Source organism: Lissotriton helveticus, chromosome 8, assembly GCF_964261635.1.
Source record: "Lissotriton helveticus chromosome 8, aLisHel1.1, whole genome shotgun sequence".
Taxonomy (NCBI): Eukaryota; Metazoa; Chordata; class Amphibia; order Caudata; family Salamandridae; genus Lissotriton; species Lissotriton helveticus.
In genome coordinates this window covers 387,999,691-388,020,018 of record NC_136069.1, presented here as the reverse complement: position 1 = coordinate 388,020,018, position 20,328 = coordinate 387,999,691, and the positions used below count along the sequence as shown (strand labels likewise).

Here is a 20,328-nt window from a genome sequence, read left to right as displayed (position 1 = left end):
ATGATAGAACCACGCGTGATTATATTGCATGCTTTAACAACAAGCTCTTTACCACTGACCACTTCTTTACCATGCATTCCTTTACAAAGAATTTCGTTGTAAAGGCATGACTGGTAAAGGCATATACGTACTAAAGATCACACCCCAGCCCCCCTGCCCTGAGCCCTAAAACCCAGCCCCCAGCGACCTTGTCCCAGCCCTAAAAACTACCCTGCCCCTCACCCTGAAACCTAAAATCCAGCCCTCAAAACTAAACCAAACAGGGAGGCCTGGGCACAAGCTTAATACAGGAGTACAGTTACAGCATTGCACCCCCATTGAGGAGCCATCTATAACCTGGGAAGGTGCCTACAGAAATGAGAACAAGAGGTCGGTAAAAGGGGCGCACATGCCTGGAGGACTGTGTCGGGACTAACAGGGTATAGACTGATTTGTTTTTTCTTCCAAATCTTTTTAATTGAAATCTGTAATATAAAAACAACTGTGAGAAGTTGGGCTGGTATATGCTGACCACTAATTATAGTGTGCACCTTGTACCAGTCCAAACAACCCTATTGACGATAAGGTTAAAGACAACCTTTATTGAAAGCTATCCTAGTGGTATCTATGGAGAGCAGCCTTCAGGCTAAGTCTCGAAGGAACGTAAAGCAGCTTGTTTTATAAGATCAGAACCTCCTGAATGGCCAAATGAAAGGAGAACCACACAAGGAATGTATAAAATATATGTATTTATTACTAAACATCTCTACTAACCTCTTTATGAGAATAGAGAATAAAGCACACAATATTAAATCACTAGAACAACAGTAAATAGCACAATACACAGTAGGCTCCAGGGGAGACCAAACCATATACTAAGAAAGTGGTATAACAACCACGACTTGACTAGACACAGTGCCTAGAGCACGTAGAATTGCTGGGACCCCATGGAACCACCCAAAGTAGTGACACAGGGGACCCACAGAGGACGGGTGCAGTGTGAGAACACAGATGCAAGCTCTGTACAACTCTATGGGAAAGTCACGGTTGGAATTTTAAAGATTAAGGACATTTTGGAGAGGGCTTTGAGCAAACCCTTTCAAGCTTAGAAGGTTCTAAGGCCAGCGCCCTTGTGAGCACCAGAGTAATCATGTTACCTAATTCAGGGAAGCCGGGTGCATAGGTGGCAAGTGATGTCGGGAATCTTTGTCGTTTTCAATGGCGTGATGCTGAAAAGTGCTGCGGCCGTGAAGAGGAAAAGTGTCCAGTGGAATCCAAGCCTGGATTTGAGGCGAGAAGAACCTGAAAGCAGACGGGACAGAATCTGGGTCACTTTAAGGTGACCAGGGTCCCGGTAGACGAATACCTACCGATGTTGGGTGCTTCAGGTGAGTTGAAGAGATGCTTGACTCTGCAGTCACGAGGTTTAGGAGACGTCGAGGATGACCAAAGTTTGGAGGTGAGCTGTCCCACGAAGGATGTTGAGTGCTGGGGGTTAGTGTTCAGATGGAACACCAACAAGCCTTGGCAACTGCAACCCACGGTCAAAGGAAATCAGTTTAGGTGAGGACCAGCAAGGTCCTGGGGACTCTCCAAGCAATGGAGAGTCAGGACACGTCTGGATCAACCAGGAAAGCCCATGGAAAGTTAAAGTTACCTTCACAGGGACCCAGAGGCCAACAGACCAGGGATCGCGAAGGGACCTCGAGAGGAATCACAAAATAGCAGCCAACTGAACACTTGTGGAGAGTAGGGCGGAAATCTTCAGTGGAAACACTGCTCGCTGTCAAGACTACAAGTAGCCCAAAGCACAGCCTCAGGGGTTGCCGGAATACATATGCTGCTGCAAAAGAGCACGGTGCACAGGGGTTTGGGTTGCACGGTCTCCACAAGGGATATAGGCCTCAGAATTGCTGAGAGCACAGACTAACCTCAGAGACCTCGGGAACCCACCTCCTGTGTTGCAGAAATCTTCAGAGTCCTCAGGAGCTTTGGAGATGCAAACCGGTCAGAATCGTTTTGGTGCCTGCTTAGCAGGGAAGTAACTCCTTTATTCCAAGGGAGATTCTTCAGTCGTCCAGCATTGGGCAGATCTTCGAAGTACTTGGTTTCTGTAGCAGAGTTTAGTCCAGGTAAAATCTAAAGTCCTGTAGTCAGGGGTTCCTACTTTATACCCAAGGAATGGGTGGGACAAACTCTGGGGACCCACCTATCGGAGGATCAGGACAGAGGGGTGGCTACACCCATGTCCTTTGTCCAGTTTCACACCAGAGCAGGAGCAAAGGGCTCCTGCAACCGGTCTGAGCTGGACTATGCACAGGGACACCAAATGTGCCCCCAGTGCAGATATCAAAGCACTCTCAGAGTGCATCCACCCCTGTCCCAATACACTAAAGCCTGTCTGGGAGGTGGTTACACCTCCCTGTGATAGGAAGCCTATTGGCAAGCCTTCCTCTGCTCGAGCGTGGCTCAGCAGTAGGAGGGCAGACTCGTGTCTGTGGCTGCCAGCATCCATTTTGTGATACCCAGGTCGAGAAAACTGGTACCGGGTGTACCTGTGTGTTGCGGGTGTCCCTTTAGGAGGGTGGAATCATACTTCCCCCACCAGTTACTGGCAAAGTGGTATGATTCCAAAGGGTTTGACACCAAACATGACATGTTTCTAAGTAGCAGTTTTAAAGTTAGCATTTACAGCGAGGTTATAATGCACTTAAGAGTATACGGTGGGCTACTTCACAAAACAACCCCGGAGAATAGGTTCCAAAGGCTGCAGAGGAGCTCTGTTCATGCATGGGCCCCCTCTCACATATAGCTCAGCCCCGTGTCTCCCTGTATTCAGGATTGATAAGGCCTGCCATAGGGATGACTAATAAGTTTATATGTGCAGTGATATAAGGTAGATATAGTGAACCTATATCTAAGTAAGGGGTGAATGCACCACCTTACACAGGTTGCAGTAGCAGACCTGTTGTGTCAGTTTGAGTTGTCTCTCAGGGGTGGCAAAATACATGCTGCATCCCATGGGTGGCCTCTGGGGTACCTATGCCCTAGGTACTTAGTATACCATATACTAGGGGCTTATACGGGTACCCCAGAATCCAATCTGGAGTGTACCTAAAGTACATGCAATCAATTTAGAGGAGAAAGCAGCTCGGCTGGAGTCGTGGATAGAAGGATCCATCATCAATAGTGAAACATCAGCAAAGAGTGGGAGTAACTATAAGAAGCAGATCCTACTCTCCTACACAACCCCCCCAAACGTCAGGACATTAAACTAACCTTGACCAGTTAAGTCTTCATATTCTAAGTGGAATTTTCTGGAGAGTCTATCTGCAATGGCATGGTTACTCCCAGGTCTATGTTCCACTCTATAGTCCATCCCCTGTAAGGAAATGGACCACCTCAAAAGTTTGGGGTTTTCACCCTTCATCCGTTTTAGCCATAAGAGGGGCTTATGGTCTGCCAGAACAATGAAGTGAGTGGCAAACAAATATGCCTCAGCTTCTTCAGAGCCCAAACCACAGCAAAGGCCTCCCTCTCAGTAGCTGACCAACGTTTCTCTCTGGGGGTCAACCTTCTGCTAATTAAAGCTACTGGCTGAGCACATGGCCTGCTTCAAGTCATCAAATGCCTTTCGACAGCTAACTGTCCACTGACATTGGCATTCTCTTGGAAGTTAAGTCATTCAAAGGGGTCCCTATGGCTCCATATCCTTTGACAAACCTCCTATGGTACCCAGTCAGGCCCAAGAAAGCTCTGACCCGAGTCTGGGTGGTTGGAGCAACCCAGTCCATTATGATCTGGATTTTGCTCTGCATTAAATGAACCTGACCTCTACCTACAAGGTGGTCCAGGTATACAACTTGACTCTGCCCTATCTGGCTCTTAGTGGCCTTGATAGTGAGGCCTGCTTTCTGTAGGGCCTCCAAAACATTTCTCAGGCGGACCAGGTGATCCTCCCAAGTGGAGCTAAAGACAGCAATATCATCAAGACATGCTGCATTATTGGCTTCCAGGCTTGTAATGACTTTATTCACCAACCTTCGAAAAGTTGCAGGTGCATTCTTCAAACCAAAGGGCATCACCACAAATTGGAAGGGCCCACTAGGGGTTGAGAACGCTGTTTTTAGCTTTGCATCCTCAGATAGTCAGATTTGCCAGTAGCCAGCTGTTAGGTCAAATGTGCTCAGAAACTTGGCTGAGGCCAAAGTATCTATAAGCTCATCTGCCCTTGGTATTGAAAGGGCTTCAGTCCTAGAGACTGCATTGAGGCCCCTGTAGTCAACACAAAACCTCATCTCTCTCTTACCATTATGGGTGTGTGGTTGGGTAAAGACTACTGGACTAGCCCAAGGGCTATCTGATGGTTCAATCACTCCCAAATCCTTCCATCTTGTGGACTGGACTCCTGTTTGTGGTCTAATACGGATTTCCTTCCTTGATGTGTTGTTCCCAATTGCCTCCCTTCCCAGACCTTTTGTTTCTATATTATCCCCATGTCTTGGTAAGTGTTTTTTATTGGTCCTTTTCATATTTTGCATCCCTATGTGTTTATGTATTTATATTACTATATTGTTGTTTTGTTGGTTTTATTAAGGATAATAATTGTTGTTTCTCTTTCTACATTCTCTTTTTCATTTTGTCATCCTCTCTGTCTCTATCAAACTAATTGTTCCTTTCTCTATTTTCATTTATTTTTTATTTTTTCTTTCCTTTTTTGTTTTTCTTTTTTTTCTCTGTTCTTATCATAAAACTTAGATCTTCATTGAGTACAAATGTTAGACTATTATTTGAGATTTTTATATTTATATGGTCTGTTGTTTGGGTCCCTTTATATATTTATTGCAGTTCAATATGTATGCTAACACATCACAATGGTAAATACTCTTAAGGTTATTTCCTGGAATGACAAGGACTTGCGGAATCCTATTAAGAAACAGCAAGTTGTTACTCTTCTATCCCATATTAAATGTAACATTGCTCTATTACAGGAAACTCATTTACTTGACAAAGATTTAAATTTGTTGCGTAGAAACTGATTTGGTCAAATATTTTATTCTTCAGCCCTTGATCACAAAAATGGGGATATTATTTTGGTACATAAATCGCTTTTTCTGATAATTGAGAAGGAGGAAAGCGATGCAGAGGGTCGAAGGATATTACTGCAGGCTATTATTGATCATAAACGCATCTATATTCTAAATATTTACGGTCCTATTGGTATTGATGCGCAATTTTGAGAGCAAATGTCAGTTATGCCTCACTACTGCTCGAATGCAAATCTTATAGTAGGTAGTGATTTTAACCAGATCGTAGACCCCTTCCTAGATAGAAAATCACAAGTTAAATATGTTCCTAACAAGATGCAGAAAACATTTACAAGATTAATTAATTCCAGAGGGCTGGTTAGTACATGGAGGTTGTACTCTCCAGATACACTGGAATACACCTTCTATTCACCTACTCATAAATCACAATCCAGAATGTATTACTCATTTCTTTCTCCTCCTTTAGTTCCTATACTTACACATGCTGACATTGGGTCAATATTAATTTCAGATTATGCTCCAGTTATAGTTGATCTTGATTTACTTCAAGAGACTTCTAAACCATGTCGATGATGCTTTAATATCATCCTTCTTTAGGATGAAAAATGTGTGCAGAATTTTTAATGTTTTCTTCAGGAGTATTTTTTACAAAACAACACACCCGATATTTCATTTCATATAATTTGGGATGCATTTATGGCATCTGCCCGTGGACATATAATTAACTATGTTACAGCCAAAAAGAAGAAAGCCATTAAAGAATCTTCTCTATTACTCCAAACGATTAAACAATTAGAGCATGAATGTTTCACAACTAAAAAGGACAAAGATCATTATTATTTTTTATTCATTTATTGAGTCCAGTCAGCATCAAAAATACATCTTCCATTATATAGTATCATACTTTTTTTACAACATAGTATTGCATCACATAGTGTACAACCCTTTTTCACATAATAGTGTTTTTTTCCATCATTCACTAGCAAGGTGGATCATAATCTCAGCAGTATTACACAAGGCACGTCAATTCTCTATGTTGTTACAAAAGGTATTCTGTCATTATACTTCTCACCTTATTCTCGTATGCTCAATTCTTACGTTGTTTTCTATATTCCCCCTAGTCCCCTCCTCGTACAGTACATGCCAACATCGTCATGTGTTCAGCCATTGGTCTGTGTACCCTCAGTTCCCTCATCTGCCTGCGAATTTTGGAGATATTGCAGCAGGGGTTCCCAGTGATCTCGTGGTCTGGAAGCTAGCAGTAGTTCTTCCGAATAGATCTCTAAGGTGTCTCTACAATATGTCATGTCTTGAGCCAGTCCTTGAATCTAGGAGGGCGCTTACTGCCCCATCTCATGGCAACGCGGCGCTTTGCTAGTAGGAGCACTACAGCCAAGAATGTTCTTCTTTTTACTGGTGTTATCTTATACATACCCAGTAAGCATACCCTTGGTGCGATAGGTATAATCTCTGACAACATACGAGTTAGTGCCCCCGTTACTTCCTCCCAATATTTGTGTACCTGTGGGCAGGCCCATGCCGTGTGTAAGAAGTCAGCCCCTAAAACATCATACCTGTAGCATTTGTCATTTGGGGGAAGACCGTATTTATGTAGTTGGGTCGGAGTATAGTAAAATTGGTGTAAGAATTTAAAATGTACTACACGTAGATTACAGTTTGGTGTCATCAATTTCAAATACATGCAGCTAAAATCCCAATCTTGTTTGCTTATAGCATCTCCCAGCGTCCGTTACCATTTACTAATTGATTTGTCCACTGTCCCTATTTGTTGTATTTGTGACGTGTTGTATAGATGGGTGACCAGTTTTCGGCAGCTAGGTGCAGTCAACAGTGCTTGTAGAGCTTGCAGTGTGGGTGGTTCTGCGAGGCATACAATTCCTTCTTCGCCGTCTGTAAACGCATGTGAGCGAACAGCTTCATGTGTGTATTGTGTGTGCTTAGCAATGGATCCTCCCTCCCGATTAAACTGCCGGGTGGGAATACATCTGCCATAGTGGTTCATTTCATCTCAGCCAGTAGCTGTAGCATCCTTTTTTCTTGCGTGACTGATAGCTTTGGATGATACGCTAGTGGTAGAGCTGGTGCATAGACGTTTTCTTTTGGCCCTGCTCGATAGCATGTACCAGGCTTTCGAGGTGCATTGTACTGTTTGAATCCTGTCACTGTGGGTAAAGGATATAGGGTCCGATACATAAGCAGTTAAAGGTGTTGGATATACACTGTCCCTCTCCACCGCCACATGTGGGATATAAGCTTGCGGCTGCAACCAATAGTAAGCATGTTGTGCCTGCGCGCATTAATAGTATAATTGTAGATCTGGTGCCCCGAAATCCCCTTTGTGGTATGGCTTTGTCAAAATATCCCAGCGTATTCTGGCTTGTTTCCCCGCCCACATGAGCTTCTGCATTGCTGACCTCAATTTTGTGAACAGCGCCTGTGTCAACCAGATGGGGACATTACTAAATAGATATCAAAATGTTGGCAGTACAATCATCTTTTGCAAAGCTATGCGGTTGGCTAAGGAGAGGGGCATCGGTGTCCATTTGTTTATCTGTTCTTCCATCACTAGGTCCAGGTCTCTATGTACCCATATGCCCAAGTATTTCACCGGGTCCGTGTGCCACTTCAGGAGATAATCCAAATTTGGTTGTGTTGTAACCAATGTGAGGGGTATGACAACTGACTTATCCAGTTGAATCTTAAGCCGGAGAGGTGCACGAAGCGAATACATTCCCTAATGAGTACATTCAAGTGCGTGTCTGGATGCCGAGTGAAGAGCACCATGTCATCGGCATATAGAGAGATGCTGAGTGGGTGGAGATGGAATGGTAGTGCTGCTTCTGAGTGCTACTGACGAATCTTGCATTCCAGTGGTTCTACTATCAGCATAAATAGAATGGGGGAGAGCGGGCATCCCTGTCTAGTTCCATGACTTATACTTATGGTGTCTGACATTTGCCCACTTTTTCTGACTCTGGCGCTCGGGTCTGTGTATAATATCTCTGTCCATTTAAAAAATGGCTCTGAAAAGACAATTCTACGTAGCAATGTCAACATGTACACCCATTCAACAGAGTTGAAGGCTTTCGTCGCATCCAATAGTGCCGCCGCCGCTGGGGTGTCAGGGTCTAAGTGATGATATAATGCGAAGATGGTGCGAAGGTTATGAGTAGTGGATGTATTGGCACAAATCCTGCCTGATCTGGCAATACCAGTTTCTCCTGCAGGAGCTGTATTCTGGTCACAATTACTTTGGCTAAAATCTTGGCGTCTATATTTATTAAATATAACGGTCGGTACAAATCACATTTTGATAAGTCTTTGTCCAGTTTGGGGAGTGCCACCAAGAGGGCCTCTCTCAAGGAAGCAGGTAATTTACCATTTTCGTATGCCTCCTCAAACATTTTGGCAGGTGTGGTATCAACAGATCGCTATATGCTTTGTAAAATTCACCATGTAGCCCATCCAGGCCCGGTGCTTTGTTGTTTGAGAGGGAGTTTATTGCGTCAACTAATTAGTCTTTTGTGATGTGGTGACTGAGGAATGTGCGGTGGGTGTCCGACATCCATGCTATAGCTACATCCTGCAAATATTGATCTATTTCTGGTGAGTCGGCTGTTCTTTTTATGCCGTAAAGGTGGCTAAAATAGTCTTTGAAGCATTCCAGAATAGACGGGGTATCATAGTGTATGTGTTCTTCCTCATCTATCAGTCGTGTTATGTATGATTGTGTGGATGCCGGTTTTATTTTACTTGACAAGGCTCGTCCCAGTCAACATCCTTCCCCTTACCTACACACCGTGTATCTGCGTGATTTATATTTTATTTCAACTGCTGCATATTGTTGATAATCATCCATCCTTTCCCTTATTTGCTTCGGCAGCGCCGGGTTCTGTGTTTGGCTGTGTTCTTCCTCAAGGTGTGCAATGTCCCGTTCAATTATACTCAATTGAAGCTGAATATCCTTTAGGATACCAGCGTGTTTGCTGATGCAATGTCCTCTGATTGTAATTTTGAACGCTTCCCATAACGATCCCGCACTTTCCACTGACCCTGTGTTAAAATCAAAATAGTCCGTTATGGCTTGATGTAATTCGCTACGGAACACTGGGTATAGAACAGTTTCGCCCCGCAGCCTCCATGTAAATTGTCTAGGCACATACGTAGGGGCTTCTGGTATGAGACAGACTGGGGAGTGATCAGATAATGTTTTTGGTAAGTGTTCTATCGTTGTGGTCCACGTGCTTGCGTCCTGGGTAATAATCCAATGTCAATCTCTGTCCCTCACTTTCCCCATTATCCAAAATTCCCAACCATGCCCCAACACAACTACAGAGAAAGGTCCTACCCAGTTCCTGACCCTTATCAGTTCACACCAACAACATTCAACATTCCTACTTACAACCGATTCGAATATTTTTCTAACTTAGACGAACATGATTGACTGGGTATACCGGCTAAAAATGAAATGTATGGACAAGCTGCAATCAGTAAACTGGAGGGATCTCCAGCTTCAGTTGCAGCTTGTCACGACCTGATTGATCCCACAGAAACCATGTCTATTAACAGCATTCTGCCCACCCCCCAGAAGTCAACCCATCAAAAAAAAAATAGGAATACTAGGAGCAGACTGGGTAAATGTTGTAATGCTTATGGCTTATCGATTTTAAGTTGGAATGTTGCTGGACTGGAAGCTAAGTTGTTGGACCCTGCATGGATTGAGATAATTAATGATGTGGATATTCTTATGTTTCAAGAAACATGGGCTGTAGGGAATTTGTATATAGAGGGATATCACTGTTTTAGTTTAACATCACCCAAACCTAGATTTGGTCGAGCAGTGGGTGGCTTATTCATAGGGATCAGAATTCTGACAGGTGGTACAATCAGAGATTTGCAGATTGATAACAATGTTAATCCTAATATCCAAATTCTTGAATATAAGCTAAAGTCAAAGACCACGATTTATTTAATTAATTTTTATAACAATGATTTTTATTGTGTACCGAACAAAAACTTCTTGGCATTATCTAAGGTTTTAAGTATGCTTGAATGTTCCTCATTAGTAGACACTAACACTGGCATTCTAGTAGGGGGCGATTTCAATGTGAAACTAACAGAGTATTACGGGTCTGATGATCCTATCTGCCTTGACTCAGTAGATCGCAGGGGATCAGAATTGTCTAAAATATTAACTGAATTCAACCTTGCTGATGCTATGAGGGTAGGGCACAATGTGAATTCCTCTTATGCCCCCACGTTTAACAGTGGGGATAGTAGCTCTACTATTGATTATGTATTCACTTCACCACTTTTAACTGATTGTATAGCAAAAACGTCCGTGGTGCAAACCTCCTTTAGTGATCATAATCCATTGCTGGTGATTTTAAATTTTGTATCCAGTCCAATTTATATGATTTTAAACGGAGCAAGGGATATTACACCTTCAATTGATGGCCTCCGATTGAAATGGAGAGGAATTGACTGTGAGGCTATTCTAGATAGCGTACAAACGTTATACCCACATTTGATAAAATCCTGTTTGTCCCCCCACTGGTAATCATGAGAAACTAATTGCAGATTTTGAAGCATTATGTCACACTATTAAAACCTTCCTGTCAGTCCCACTCCCCAAAGAATGCAAAGAGCCTAGGTGGTTTGACTCATCTTGCTCCTTGGCTAACAGAGAGTTAAGAAAAGTACTCTCTGCCAAGCCAAGGTGCAGAGCCGCTGTGCAAGCCACCAGGAAAAACTACAAGGAGAAAATATCGGTAAGGAAGGCTAACCTACTGTCCAATCATTGGGACTCTTTGTTAATTAGTGCAAATTTGGGTGGCAGTGGTCCATTCTGGTCCGCCGTCCGAAAAACGAGGGAAATGGGCAAAGAGCTCACCCAAATTGACTGTAATATAACAAGTACAGCATGGGAGAGCCATTTCTCTAAAATATATGCAGCCCCTCCTGAGGGGTCTGATGAGTATCTTCTCCCTAATCTAGACCAATTGGATGGTTTAAAGATCTTGGATCATGAAGTTAAGATAGCTATAAGGGAAAGTCTAGGAAATAAAGCACCTGGACCAGATGGTCTCCCTATCGATATTATCAAACATAATGTCGACTTGTGGACACCTATACTTCTTAACATCTTTAATAGTCTCCCACAAGTAGCCATGCCAGCCACTTGGGCCACCAGCATTATTGTCCCAATCTATAAAAAGGGAGATAGGTCAGATCCAGCAAACTATCGCCCTATTTCCCTTTTGGACAATACCCTAAAAGTCCTAGGACGTATAATTTACAATAGGGTATTGGAATTGGCGGTTGATACTGACTTCCTGGATCCCTGCCAGATGGGGTTCAGGAGCGGGGTAGGAACAGTGGAGCAATGTTTAAATTTGAAATTGATAATTGATAAATATTGCATTGCCCGCTCATCCCCTACCTACCTCGCTTTTATGGATCTTTCAACTGCTTTCGATCTTGTAAATAGATCTAAGCTGTGGTCAATTCTCTCATCCAATGGTCTTGATGACACCCTCGTTAGATTTTTAGCCTATCTCCATACTGACCTGAAAGCCCGGGTACGTATTGGGATGGGTGGAGAGGTCTCGGGAGCTATTGAGATAGGGAGGGGGGTGAGACAGGGGTGAGTTTTAGCACCCCTGTTGTTCATCATTTATATTAATGGCCTGTCTAATTGTTTGAAAAATGCCACATCAGATGTCCCAATGATTTTAGGTAATCCTTTACCCGTGCTTCTATACGCAGACGATGCGGTGCTTATGGCCCGCACCCCAAATGCTCTTCTTCTGCTGGTATACTGTTTTGTAAAATAATGGAGGATCTGGACCTGAAGGTGAATTTAAAAAAATCTTTTATCATGTCCTGCGGCCCAGGCAAAAGGAAACTAAACACAATTCGAATAGGCACAGATAAACTAGAATCTGTTCCTAATTTCCCTTATTTAGGGTTGGTTTTCGCTGCGAACAGCTCTTGGAGTGGGCATTTGGCCCACGCCACGAGCAAGTTCTCGAAAGCCAACAATTCTGTGTTGAGCCTCCCTCGCCCAAAGAAAATTGGTGCCACTAAGGCTATTTTAAAGATTTTTAAATTGCAATGTTCACCTGTTGCTACGTACGGAGCAGAGGTATGGGGGTTGGGAAGCAGTACATGCATTCAAAGAGAGGAAAACCGCTTTTGTAGGAAAGTGCTGGGTGCCCCGATTTCCTCATCTGACTTCATCTGTCACAAAGAACTAAATCTTCCCTATATAAGCGATTTTATTAGAGCCAGACCAGCTCTTTTCTGGATTAGAATCTGGAGAAATGATGCTGCCATCCTTACACAAAATATCATTAAGGACTGTCTAAATTGCGAACATGGTATGAAGATTCCTTGGTTCACAGAAGTTTCTAAATCACTTAATGAAGTTGATAGAGGTACCTTGTTTAGCGACCCAATGTCAATTGAACCAAATGACAAAGTGGAGGTTCAAAATGCACTATATGCACTTTACAGAAATGGTCGCATTGGAAGAGAATCCCAGAAATCAAGTGTCATGAAATATATAGGAAATGGACTGTGTGGGCAAGCTCTCCCCCCCTATCTCTCCCTTCCTATGTCTAGCTGGGAGAGAGCTCTATTGTTTCGATTGAGGGCAGGCACCGTTAAATTGTTGCTGTCATTTCCTCTGGGGTATCGACATAGTGCTGATTTTACCCCCTGTCCCTGTGATGGTATGAGCACTCAAGATGACTTGCACTTTTTATTTTTCTGTAAATTTTATTTGAGATTTATCAAATGGGTTCTAACCCCCTATTTTAAAAAACACAGACCTCTCACTCTTAAAGAATCATATACAATGCTGCTCACTTTGGACACTGAAGAATTGACTTTTCGCACCAGCACTTTTTTAAGAATGGCTATACGAGCGCGTAAGACGATGGAAACCCCCTGAAATCAAAAACTAGCCATATTGGTGTCACTTTGTATATAATGCAATGAAATGGAACCTATTTTATTGTTACTGTATACAATTTTAGAATGTTTTTTTTTGTATAATTCTTTTATTTGTTTGTATGTACTATATTCTAATGAATTATTGCTTTAATCGGTACTTTTATGAATTTTATGAAATTCGAATAAAGGTCTTCTGAACTTGAACTTGAAGTGTGGTGTAGCATAGGTTTAGTTTCTTTGCCAAGAATCTATCCAAGATTTCTCTTAGGATCTAATCAGCTCTGTACCTTGGCTTTAGAATGAAGGAGGTCTGGTATCTCTGTCTCGGACTCGATTTCCCAACACCCCGCAAGGGGAGCTTGGAAACACTGGAGCTGGATTCTCAGCGAGAGAAAAGACAGCTTCTCGATCAGTGCGTCAGCTGGAGGGTCGGCTTCCTTCCGCACTTGCTGTAGCGAACTGCATCGGGCAAGTAGATAGTCGAGCTGCTCCGAACCACCGCGTGTTTGCTAGGGCAAGTGTAGGCATATTTATACCTTGAAGGTGCCTAGTTTGACGTAAAGTCGGGCATAATAACGTCATCAAAGAACCCCAACTCCATGATTTCTAGGACAAATCAATATTCAAGCAAGGGGATGTCCCTGACTGCTGAAGCTGAGTTTTCCAAGAAATCATTGTGGCTTTTTGGAACTAGTGGAAGCATCCATGCCTGTATTTGGACTGCATGGGCTATGTCTAAATATGGTTATGATTTCTATGCCTATATGTGAATTATACCTATATAAGGGCATGAATCAGTAAATCTGTAAATTTCACCCGGGTCCTAAAACGCTATACAACAGAAGTCCCCTCCCCATACAATCGTTGAACTGGGTAATTCTCTTAGTTTGGACCAAATGGCTGCATTGAAACAGGGGTCATCAGTATTTGGGCCACAGGACATCACTACTGTCAGTTTTATACCCATGCACTATCACATAACGGCCTTAATCGTCTTTGAAGGCAGTTAGCGGTTGAAAGGGGGGTGCCCCGCCTGACCAGTATTATCACACCCCTAGCATATGGCCCGTGTTAGCCATGTTTAACACCTTTACAGTGTAGATCCTCCACCCCTTTGAATACCATGGGGTCCATTAGGATGTCGGGCGGTGGCACCACCGCGGTGGTGGCGGGGCGGAAAAACAGCTTTTTACGCCCACGAGCAGTAGTACTCACGTCTGCCACATTAGGATAACAAAACATAGGTCATTTCCTGTCCACCGCGGAGTGACGTGCACCACCATCAAAGTGCGTCCGCCACCGCGGCGGCGGGAGCCTATCCAGACTCTCCGCCGTGCCGAATGACATCCACCCGCTCGACAAATTAGGATGTCCCAAACAAGCTGACGCACCTCAGTGGAGACACCGCCCAGCGTGAGCAGGCAGAAAGTCGACAGCGGAGCGCGAACGCCGAGACCCGGTCATGAACGCCATGGACCCAGCCCTCCATATGCATCCGGTGATGTACCTGCTTCAACACTACCACCAGATGGGCCGCCGTGGACGACGCCGCAGGTATGCCACTACACATATGCAACACACATGCCGACACAGGGCCCAAGCACCACACAGACACCCTGCTGGGGGACACAACACATCCACACGGGCACCCACACATCACCCACCTCACAACAAGGCACCCCTCTGCATCCGAAACACACATCGTCCGCCAACCAGCTGCAATGTCCCAGTCACGTCACCACCGTGGTAAACACATGCGCACTATGCAGAAGGCAGGGTCACTCCAAGGCATGGGCAGGGCACAAACACCATAAGGAAACACCACCCCCAATCACACATCAACACACCACAACAAGTCACAGGCCAGGTGCCCATCCCGTGCACCACCCAGGCACACCAACAAGCACTGCAACAACAAGCACAATGCACACCCTCTGCACCACACAACACACATCCAGGGACACAGACACTGCAGGAGTGGCTGACAAGGAACACACAACACCAGTGCGACACACACTGAAGGCTCACAATCCCTCCCATTACATACACAAACAAACACACACCCTGGGTGTAGCCACAAACACAAAACACACACAGGGATGCCCCAACAGATGCCTGCACAAGAACAACATGCAAACACTACAGGAACACATACTGAACTCCAACAGAAACAGACATACCCTGTCAGCAACACTGGGGAAAAACAATGGGAGCACAGACACAACAGGAGTACACAACAACATCACTCAGGAACAAAACACACACACCGTAACACTAATCACACAAGAAGTGCATCTGGACAAACACACACTGCCACACCAAACCGACCACAGATGCACATGAAACCCCAATCAACAAACACCACAAGATATCAGGGGATGCACATCAGGCAATGCCAAGGCCATATACACACAGCACTGCATGCACAACAAGCAGTGTGTGCATAACAAGCACAACAGCCACACACACACATGATTGACACAACCGCATCACACACATCACAAAACTGCACTGCACAAATACAACAGCACACCCAGGAACTCCAGCAATACCACAGCCAACATCCACACACCCAACACAACAACTACACATGGACCATTCTGGGATACAAGAGCCCAGACACCTCCACCAGAGCACTGGCCAGCACACTCTGCTGAAGTGCACATAACCACTACAGAATGACCAATAGCACAGGGACAGCACACATAAACCATTGGGGCAATGTCCAGAGTGGAATAACACACATGGCCCAAGAACTGCACCACAAAGCACAAGCCCACAAATGAAGTGATGTGGAGGCACACACACATGGAAACCAAGGGGACAGCTCACATCAAAGTGAAAAAGCCTGCATGTCAGTAGCAAACATGTAAGGGGTGTACCACACACAAATAGAGGGAGGGAACACATACAATGGCCAGGCACAAGTGGCATACATAGGGGATGGACCAAAACCACACACACACCATGCCATACAGGAGTGGAAAAACCACCATGTGCCTGCAATGCATGACAATCACAATGCCAGTGTGGAGCAGCAGACCCACACAGTTTACACAAAAACACACAAAACACATTGAGGAACAACCAAACCCAACACTGATTTTCACCTCACACACTTTGCACACTTCAAACTTACAAACACAACAAGGAGGAGTCACACACAATACCATGGATACACCAACACACAGCACAGTGCACTACAAAAAGCTCTCACAAGTACATACAATCCTCTACACAGGTCAAGACAAAACAAACAACAGGTATACAACTCCTGGGTGACACATGTGTGTCCCCCACAACACAGGGGCACACATACATCCACTACAAACTGACACCCTTCACACTGCACACCTCTGCTACACCCAAGACCACGCATCCCATGTAGGCCATGGTACCAGGACCAAGGGCCAACACAAGATGACCATACACATAGAAGGCTGGGCACACAGAAAGGAAACCACACACATACTTCATGACATATCTCATACCAGCGTGCTCCTAAACATTTGCACAGCATCACACCCTGTGCTGGAAGTGTCCCCCAACCAAACATGTGAACAGTGTAGGCAACAGTAGCAAATCACTATCAAGATGGCTGCATGGCAGCTAAAATAGCTATCACACATGACAACATTTTCAGGGTCAGAATGGACTGAAGACCCTGTCACCCCTGTCCAAAAATATGATGCCTGCAAAGAGCCTTGCAATGTTGAAGTTATACATGGAGCATGGTGCACAGGCAATCAAATGCGAACAGAAACAGAACTTTAATTAGCAAGGACACTGACAAAACACACAACAGAAGTAACTGTATTTATTCACAGATTGCACAGATGTAGCGGTACAACAATTGTAGACAACAGCAAGGCTCAAAATGATGTACAAATGCTAGATACCATGCACAGGTGAAACACAAACAGGAAGGCCAGTGTCCATAGCACAGGGGAGAGGCCAACACAGCAGAGCAACAGGGCCAGTGTCCATGGCAGGGGAGAGGCCAACACAGCAGAGCAACAGGGCCAGTGTCCATGGCAGGTGAGAGTACAGCACAGCAGAGCAACAGAGCCAATGTCCATTGCAGGTGAGAGTACAGCACAGCAGAGCAACAGGGCCAGTGTCCATGGCGGGGAGAGGCCAACACAGCAGAGCAACAGGGCCAGTGTCCATGGCAGGGGAGAGTACAGCACAGCAGAGCAACAGGGCCAGTGTCCATGACAGGTGAGAGTACAGCACAGCAGAGCAACAGGGTCAGTGTCCATGGCAGGTGAGACAGCAAGTAGACGAGAGGCTGCACTGGGGAGAGTACAGCACAGCAGGGCAACAGGGCTAGTGTCCATGGCAGGTGAGAGTACAGCACAGTAGAGCAACAGGGCCAGTGTCCATTGCAGGGGAGAGGCCAACACAGCAGAGCAACAGGGCCAGTGTCCATGGCAGGTGAGAGTACAGCACAGCAGAGCAACAGGGCCAGTGTCCATGGCAGGTGAGAGTACAGCACAGCAGAGCAACATGGCCAGTGTCCATGGCAGGGGAGAGGCCAACACAGCAGAGCAACAGGGCCAGTGTCCATGGCAGAGGAGAGTACAGCACAGCAGAGCAACTGGGCCAGTGTCCATGGCAGGTGAGAGTACAGCACAGCAGAGCAACAGGGCCAGTGTCCATGGCAGGGGAGAGGCCAACACAGCAGAGCAACAGGGCCAGTGTCCATGGCAGGGGAGAGGCCAACACAGCAGAACAACACGGCCAGTGTCCATGGCAGGGGAGAGTACAGCACAGCAGAGCAACATGGCCAGTGTCCATGGCAGGGGAGAGGCCAACACATCAGAGCAACAGGGCCAGTGTCCATGGCAGAGGAGAGTACAGCACAGCAGAGCAACTGGGCCAGTGTCCATGGCAGGTGAGAGTACAGCACAGCAGAGCAACAGGGCCAGTGTCCATGGCAGGGGAGAGGCCAACACAGCAGAGCAACAGGGCCAGTGTCCATGGCAGGGGAGAGGCCAACACAGCAGAGCAACAGGGCCAGTGTCCATGGCAGGGGAGAGGCCAACACAGCAGAGCAACAGGGCCAGTGTCCATGGCAGGGGAGAGGCCAACACAGCAGAGCAACAGGGCCAGTGTCCATGGCAGGTGAGAGGCCAACACAGCAGAGCAACAGGGCCAGTGTCCATGGCAGGGGAGAGGCCAACACAGCAGAGCAGCAGGGCCAGTGTCCATGGCAGGGGAGAGTACAGCACAGCAGAGCAACAGGGCCAGTGTCCATGGCAGGGGAGAGTGCAGGAGAGCAGAGCAACAGGGCCAGTGTCCATGGCAGGGAGAGGCCAGCACAGCAGAGCAACAGGGCCAGTGTCCATGGCAGGGGAGAGGCCAACACAGCAGAGCAACAGGACCAGTGTCCATGGCAGGGGAGAGGCCAACACAGCAGAGCAACAGGGCCAGTGCCAATGGCAGGGGAGAGGCCAACACAGCAGAGCAACAGGGCCAGTGTCCATGGCAGGTGAGAGTACAGCACAGCAGAGCAACAGGGACAGCAACACACCCATGTTCCAAACAATGTACAGGACTAGCACACCTGTATGATGCACAGGCGTATGAGGGTGATGTCAACTCACTCCTTGCTGTCATGCGGACTTGTACCTGGCTGTGTGTCGGGGACAGCAGGCCCACTTGACTGTGGTGGCAGAGCCCCAGGTGCTGTGGGGCTAACAGTGGCTTGGCAATCTGGAGGGCTGTGTGGACCAGTTGGCATAGTGGCATGTGGAGGTGGAGTCATGCAGGCCTCTGACACAGTTTGGGTGGGTGAGGTTGGTGGGGTGCCCTTCCACTTTTTGGGAATATGAAATGGCTTCCCTGTCTTGGGGTTGATGGGAAGTGGTGATGACACGACAGGCACACCCAAGTGTTCCACATCAGGTGCAGACACTGGCACTACCTCTGGAGATGTGCTTGAACACGCAGAACACTTGGTCTGGCTACGTCTCTGGACCACCTTCCCCTCTTTGCTAGGTGTAACCCCTACAGTGCCCTCCTTTGCCTTCTTGCCAGGGGTGGTCTCTACACTGCCCTCCTTTGCCTTCTTGCCAGGTATACCCCCTACAGTTCCCTCCTTTGCCTTCTTACCAGGGGTGGTCTCTACAGTGCCCTCCTTTGCCTTCTTGCCAGGTGTACCCCCTACAGTGCCCTCCTTTGCCTTCTTGCCAGGGGTGGTCTCTACACTGCCCTCCTCCACCCGCATCTATGAACGTGGAATTGGGGTAGATGTTTTTGGTGGATGTGTCCCTGTGCTCTTCCTAGGTGTACCCCTGACTCGTCCCCTCTTAGTGACACGGATACGGGCAGCACCAGAGGAAGTGGATAGGAGGCTGGGCACTGGCTGCTGGGTGGTAGATGATGATGCAGACTCCCCATCCCCTGTGCCTGCAAACATGGATGCATCCCCGCTGGCATCTGATGATGTGGAACTCTGTGTCTCTGACACAGATTCCTCCTGCATACTTCTGTCCCCCTCAGATGCACTGGTGGGCTCTGTGTCACTGGCCTCCGGTGCAGCTGTAGTGCTACTCTCGCCACCACTGGTTTCTGGCTCATGCTCCTCCGTGGTCTCTTGCGAATCTGCATGAGAGAGAAATTCAGGGTTGTGTAAGTGTCATCATCTGGTCACACGTATTACAAGCAATGCAGTATAGGAGATGCCCAAATCTACATGGTAACCGCCGCACCCTGCAATCACTGTGCAGCAACACACTACATAGACCACAACAGTGCCTGTAACGCACAAATTATGCCATGAATTAGCCATGTTCATGCAACACAGCACTACTCCCTGCCCGTAGATGGAGTGCCCCACCCATCAACTCTCCCTGCCCTAGGGACATGATGTGGATACAACACTTATTACCAATATCAGACCTTCAGGGAACAGGAGGAGACAACACACTCATCTATTAGGTCATTACAGTCCACAATGCCAAGTAGGCCATAGCAAGCACCATGTGGTAACCTGGGGCACATTGTTGTCTGATGTGTGGGCCTCAACGATCATGATGCATGCAAAGTAGGCATACCTGAAGTCACACTGCAGTTCACCCCATTATGGATTCCCACACTATCCTAATGAAGAATGACCATGTGGAGCCTAACCCATCTGGCAATGCGAAAGTACATCAGGGATTATCAGCTCAGTAAGGCCAGGGTGAGCCAATGCCTGATAGAACGACACATCACAGCAGCTACTTACATTACACAGCACATCACAGCACCGCACGCACATCACATGGGTCTCCGGTGCCACAGGCCCTGTACACATGCATCCACTCCCATCAAA

General features: G+C 46.3%; 1 protein-coding gene across 1 annotated transcript in view; it reads left to right on the top strand.

Moving 5' to 3' along the window:
* LOC144772707 (uncharacterized) overlaps positions 1 to 20,328 on the top strand; it is a 650,472-nt gene that overhangs the window by 598,891 nt on the left and 31,253 nt on the right. The gene's annotated exons all lie outside the window — the stretch shown is intronic.